Consider the following 6,932-nt stretch of genomic DNA (forward strand, 5'->3'; position numbering starts at 1 on the left):
ATCTCCAGTAGGGGGCGTGCAGGAGGCAGCTAATCAATGATTTTCTCATTGATGTTTCTATCTCTCTCCCTCTCCCTCTCTGAAATCAATATAAATCTATAATAAAAAAAATACTGTGATATGCAATTGGTATGTAATAGATCTTATTTTAGGCGCTTGAATAAAGCCAGGACCTTAGCCTAAGGTCCGATCCTGTGGAGGTTAAGTACCAGGCGGAAGACACACGATAAACTAATGTATAACAATTTCATGTGGGGACACTCTTTTCTAGAGAGTGGTCAAGGTCAGTTCAATCGGAACCCGGAGAGAGTGAGACAGTAATCCATGCCAAGTTGTGGGTAAAGGGCATTTTAAGAGCGAAAACAGGAAGTGCAAATGGCCTGGGGCAGAAATGAGTTGGATGTGTTCTCGGTTCAGCAGGAAGGCCTCTGTGACTACAACAGAGTTAGTTGAGACAGTGATAGGAGAGGTGGGCAGGATCTTACAGAACATGGCAAGGAGCTTGGGCTTTATGTGAACAGTCATTGGAGCCCTTCATGTGCGAAGTGGAGCAACGAGATCTCATTTATGGTTTTAAAACTTCCCTCTGGCTCCTGTGTGGAGAGAAGACTCCAGGAGAGTAAGTGTGGAGCCAGAGAATCTAGTCCGGGTGGGGTGGGGTGGGGTGGGCTGCCGCAGAATCCCAAGGGAGAGGTGACGTGGCTTGCTGGCAGTCATCGGAGTGGTAAGAAGCAGAGAGAAATTCTGGGTACATTCTGAGGGGAGAGCCCTAGGATTTGCTGGTGAATTGAGTGGGGAAGTGGGAGAGAGAAAGATATCAAGTGTGATTGATGCTGGGTTTTGGGCTTGGGCAACCGGGCAACTGACTGAAATTGGGTAGATGGGGGAGGGGCAAGGTCCGATGGGCGGGTGGAATAGGTGAGTTGAAGAAACGTACTCACGCAGGCAGCTGGATGGGAGAGTCAGCAGCACAGGCTCCACGCAGGACTGTCTTCGGGAAACTATTTATGGCGAAAGGCGATGGTACAGCCGTGGGGAGCCTGCCCCTCTCCTGGCCTCGCCTTTCTCGGTGTGAGATGATGGGGTCGCTGGTCTCTGAGGGCCCTTTCAGGGCAGGGATGAGACGGAACGTCCACATTTACCTTCACAGAGGATTGGGAGTGGGCTGGGATGTAAAACCAGGAAGAGAAGATCCAGAAAGGACGAGCAGCTGGTCTGAAGGACCTGAATTGGAGCTCATCTTTGCAACCCTCGGTGCTGCTGCCAGAAGGGGGGCTGCGGGGGAAGGAGTGGAAGGAGAACTTGCTCAAAGGAAGCAGGGCCTGCGGGAGCGGCGGGAGGGGCGGGAGGGGCCACCAGCCCGATCCCTTATCACCAGGGCCATAAGCAGGGGCACCTTATGTGCAGCTCAAGACCCAAAATGTCCAGAGGGGACTTTTTTTTTTTCATTAAAAAAAAATATCTTTATTGATTTCAGAGAGGAATAGAAACATCAATGATGAGAGAGAATCCTTGATAGGCTGCCTCCAGCACACCCCCCGCTGGGGCTCAAGCCCGAAAACTGGGGGTGTGCCCTTGACTGGAATCGAACCCGGGACCCTTTGGTCTGCAGACTGATGCTCCATCCACTGAGCCAAAGGGGCTAGGGTGACATGGGAGAATCTTAAGTGCAATTTAAGCTTCATGTTTATGGTGCTACGCCTGCCCACCTGAAAAGGTTCCATACTGTATGATTCCAGCTCTAGGACATTCTGAAAAAGGCAAACACTGTGGAGACAATAAAAAGAGCAGTTGTTTCCTTCCACGTACATCCTGCGTGGATCAGGGTTCAGGAACTGAAAAGAGGAGCCGCACACAAATGAGAGAAAAATGACACGAGATAATTTGGAAATATTGGGGGACCAGGCGGGCAAGTCCAGAAGGACTTCCACTGATGCTCGGGCCACTCCAACCTTTTATTTGATCTGGGGTAGCCCTTAGGGTAAGGAGGTTTCAATGACACAGATTAACTCACCAGCAGACAATTTCCAGAAATAGGCAGAATATCTAATCAACAATAATCAACAAGGATTTACGTGAGTATTTAAGGAATTAAGTGAACTAAGGCGGGGATGATGCTTCAGCTACCATTATCTAGATTAACTGGGTGATTTCTAGATTAACTGGGTGGTTCACAGCCCTGACCTTTGTTAGGGCTTCAAAGGTTACTAACTTTTTGGGGGTCTCTGTCTATACTCAGCTAGTGAAGACAATAAATGGACTCCGGCAAGCAGTGGTTGCTGGGAGGTGAGGGTGGCAGTGGACGGGGAAGGAGGGGAATCGATGGGGGGTAGGGGGTTTTCCGATGGGGAAACTATTCTGTACCGTCGTGTAATGGTGACTACGAGACCCTGTGCATATGTCAAAGCTCACAGAACTGTATGACACAGAGTGAACGCTGATGCAACCTTCCGACTTCAGTTAATAATAATAATGTATTAATATGAAGTCATCGATTGTAGCAGATTTCGCACTAACAGATGCGATGACAGGAGAAACAAATAAAGTCTGTTTTTAAAAAGTCACTGAAAGTCAAGTCCAGCAAACATCGATTTTAGAATTGGAGCCTCCTCCACCGTTCGCCCAGCGTGTTTCTCTCTCTTCCAGTTACAGTGGCACAAAGTGAGAACAACGCGCACCTCACGTTCCCCTCAGCCATTCTGCAGTTCTGTAGGGAGGTGTTTCCATGTCCCCGTGACCCACCCAACTCATCCGGTTAAGCTGCTGCTGTAAAGAATGCGACCACTGTTCTCACTGTGTAAGCGTGGTTTTATGTGGGGGGCACCCCATCATCTTTTTTTTTTTTTTTTAATTCTCACCTGAGGATATTTTTTCCATTGATTTTTAGAGATTGTGGAAGAGAGAGGGAAAGACAGAGAGAAACATCCCTGGGTTGCCTCCTGCACGAGCCCTGACCAGGGCCCGGGCCAGGGAGGAGCCTGCAAACGAGGTACGTGCCCTTGACTGGAATCGACTCCAGGACCCTTTGGTCCCCAGGCCAACGCTCTATCCACTGAGCCAAACCGGCTAAGGCCCCATCACCTTCACGGGAGAGGGAGTCAGTGGAAAGATTACACTTTCCCTTTCGGATCTGTCCACTACGTGTAGCGGTAAGAGCTATTTCTAGAAGAAAGGCCTTGATACCACTGCCAAATTGTAGCTTCGTCAACACATGCCAAGTGAGTTGTGTTCCAGGGACGGCGACTCATCCAGTTGGCATCACCCTACACGGCCAGCGAGTCGGGATCCAGCAGCTCGGGTGCTGACGTCAAACGGATGTGAGGATCCCACCAGATTGGAAACGTGAGCTTGCCCGCAGATGTGCCAGCCAGCTGACAAGTGAATCCTCAAATGCTCCCCGTCTCTGGTTTAAAAAACCCCAAGAAATTCTTCACGGTCTCAGTGCTGTGGACGGTCGCCCACTGGAGAAACAGTGGGCAGAAATGAAGGGGAAGACTTGCTGAGGCGGGGGAGGGAAAAAGGCCGAGTAGGAAAAAGGACAAGAAGTTCCGCTGCCGGAAAAAAATAGATGGAGATTCCGGACCGAGAAGCCCCGTTTTTAGGAAAGTGGGCTGTGCCGGTTTATTTTTAAAGCGGGAGGCCGTGAATGACACATGCTGCATGCCGACCTCTCCCCTGGTTTATTTCCTCCACGCCCACTTGCCCTTTGCCCCACTTTCCTGAACTCTCTCTAAAAAGCAGTGCACTGTGCATTTTCGTAAGATGTTGGCAATGCCGTTCGGTGCAACGTGAGGTGTCAGTAAAAACGCCATATTCAAAGCGTGAATGATAACTTTCCAGATGGGCTGTGACATTATTGTAGGCTGGTCTGCTGAAAATATCTCACATCAAATCCCCTCTCTGAATATAAATCAAAATCTAAATAGTTGCCCAGCTGGCGTGGCTCAGTGGTTGAGCATCGACCTATGAACCAGGAGGTCACGAGTTCGATTCCTGGTCAGGGCAAATGCCTGGGTTGCAGGCTCCATCCTCAGTGGGGGGCGTGCAGGAGGCAGCCGATCCATGATTCTCTCTCATCATTGATGTTTCTATCTCTCTCTCCCTCTCCCTTCCTCTCTGAAATCAATAATTATATTTTTTAAAAATCTGAATAGTTACCCTGGAATATACATGTGTGTCTATGTGCAGCTCTGCCTGCCCCAGGTACCTGATTAGTATTAACTGCGAAACCAAAGCCAGAAGCCAACCCTCGTGCTCGGGCAGGGGGCCCCGTTCACCTGGTCTCATGACACCACATGTTTCAGACCCATGCACACTGGTCAAAGGAGGAGAGAATTGATCAGTGATAAAGAAATGGAACTAGGTAGTATGCTTGTCACGATTTGATAGTTAATATTTGCCCCAACTTCTGAAGAGTTGTCCAAAGATTAAGACACTTTCTCATGGCTACAGTATTGAGCCCAAATGTTTCTAGTTGCTTAAACCACATAGCCTGGCCCTGGCCGGGTAGTTCAGTTGGTTAGAGCACCGTCCCGATATGTCAAGGTTTCGGATTAGATCTCGGGTCAGGGCACATGCAAGAATCAACCAATCAGAGCAACTCGGGTCAGGGCACATACAAGAATCAACCAATCAGTGCATCTCGGGTCAGGGCACATACAAGAATCAACCAATCAGTGCATCTCGGGCCAGGGCACATACAAGAATCAACCAATCAGTGCATAAATAAGGAAAACAAATTGATGTTTCTCTCTCTCTCTCTCTCTCTCTCTCTCTAATCAAAAACAAAAACCTATAGAACCTGGCATGGGTGTCACCTTTTTAAAAAAAATTTTTTTTTTATTGATTTTAGAAAAGGAAGGGAGAGGGAGAGATAGAAACATCAATGAAGAGAGAGAATGATTGATTGGCTGCTTCCTGCACACCTCCTACTGGGGATCAAGCCCACAACCTGGGCATGTGCCCTGACCATGAATCGAACTCGTGACCTCCTGGTCCGTAGGTTGATGCTCAACCACTGAGCCACGCCGGCCAGGCGTCACCTTTGTTTTTAAAGGGTGTCTGAGACTGCGAGTCACTCTCTTGGGCCCAAATCCTGGCTCTCCTGTTGACTGGCTGTGTGGCCCTGGGCAGGCAAGTCACCTACCTTCTCAAGCCTCAGCTTTCTTGTTTCTAAAGTGAGGATAAGGGTACCTCCCTGACAGGATAATGTGGAAACTCAACTATTTATATCCCGAACTCCAGTGACTGGCATGAGATAAGGGCTCAGGAAGGTGAGCAGATAATAACCGTAGCTAATAAATGCAGCAGGAGTCATAAAAGCAGGTCGAGGCCCCTGCAAACATGATACATCTACCTACCACCCGATTTTCCTTTTGCACCGAATTAAACCCAGCAGTGTAACTGAGAAGAAATGGCTAATCTTTAAAAGGGTTGTAAGTGTATTTTCAAAGTTAAATATAAGACGAGGGTCTGTCTACAGACAACCACTCCGGCTGGTGACACCATTTGCTACTGAAGTTCGCATGAGAGGGTCTGAAAGAATTTTGAAAAGTCCTGGACAGGATGTTCAGCTCCTCCCGCGAGCTGACAAGTGCTCAGCAATGGAGCGCCTGCCTCGTTATAAATAGCAAGCCAGTGTCCCTCACCAGATTATGCGGTTGAATACGTCACCACGTGCTGGATGGACACTTCTAGAAGGGTTTTAACTTTTGAGCCACATTCCAATGTTCCTTTTAAGTCTGAACTAATATTTCTTTTCTAGCACTAACACATTTTGTTTTAATCCTCACCCGAGGGTATTTTCCCAGTGATTTTTAGAGAGAGTAGAAGGGAGGGGGTGAGAGAGAAACATTGATGCGAGAGAGACACATCGATGGGTTGCCTCCTGCCAGTGCCCCAGTCAGGGCCAAGGGATCAAACCGGCAACCCAGGTACATGCCCTTACCTGGGACTCACACCTATGACCCTTTGGTTAGCAGGCGGGTGCTCTAACCATTGTACATGCCAGCCGGGCTACCAGGGCTTTCTTACGGGACCCTGACGGGTACAGTACTTGGTAGTGAGTGGTTGTTGCCCTGGCCAGGCGGCTCAGCTGGCTGAGCATTGTCTGTGCACTGAAGGGCCGCAGGTTTGAATCCTGGTCAGGGCACATACCCAGCTTAGGGTTTGGTCCCTGATTGGAGCACATACAGGTGGTAACCAATTGATGTTTCTCTCCCACGTTGATGTTTCTCTCTCTCTCTCCCTCCCTAAAGTCAATCATTAAAAAAACAAGCGTATCCTTGGGTGAAGATTAAAAAAAAAAAAAAAAGACTGGTTTGTCTACCACCTTCGGCACACATCTTAGGACATCTACGGTACTTGCTGCTTCCTGACCATGGGGTCCAATGTCACGGCTGAGTGATGCTGTGAGGGTGTCAAGACAGTTAAGGTCTCTGCAGACTAGATTATGGCAGGAACAGAAAACTCGGCATAGGCAGTATTGTGCTTTCTTAATGGCTGTAATTTTTCTTCCCGTCACTCCATTTAAATTTTAATATGTAAAAATTAGTATCAATTCACTTTATCAACAAAATGCTATTCCCTAGCACCTGCTTCATTGAAAGCAGGTGAAGAAACCCAAGTACCTCAATTCTCCACTAGATGGCAGTGTCACACGGATCTGTGGCCTCCCTCCTGACAGGGCGTCCTCTTCTGCTGAGGGAGGGACAAGGGGGCAGTGCGTGCTCTGTGCTCTGGAACGTAGAACAGGCAGCTTCGGGACAGGCATTTTTCCTTTTAGAGCAAATCCAGTCTGTTGGTTTGTGTGTCTGAAGTCAGGCTTCGCTTTCAAATTCTTGGGAATGGGTTGAAGCCAGGTCACTTTTCTCATCCAGCTAAAATGGACCGACCACTACAGAAATGTGGGGATCTTAAGCCTGGGGGGGGGG

This window comes from Myotis yumanensis, unplaced genomic scaffold (assembly GCF_028538775.1).
Source record: "Myotis yumanensis isolate MYYU_CA2020_CCGP unplaced genomic scaffold, mMyoYum1.0.hap1 SCAF_11, whole genome shotgun sequence".
NCBI classification, from domain to species: Eukaryota; Metazoa; Chordata; class Mammalia; order Chiroptera; family Vespertilionidae; genus Myotis; species Myotis yumanensis.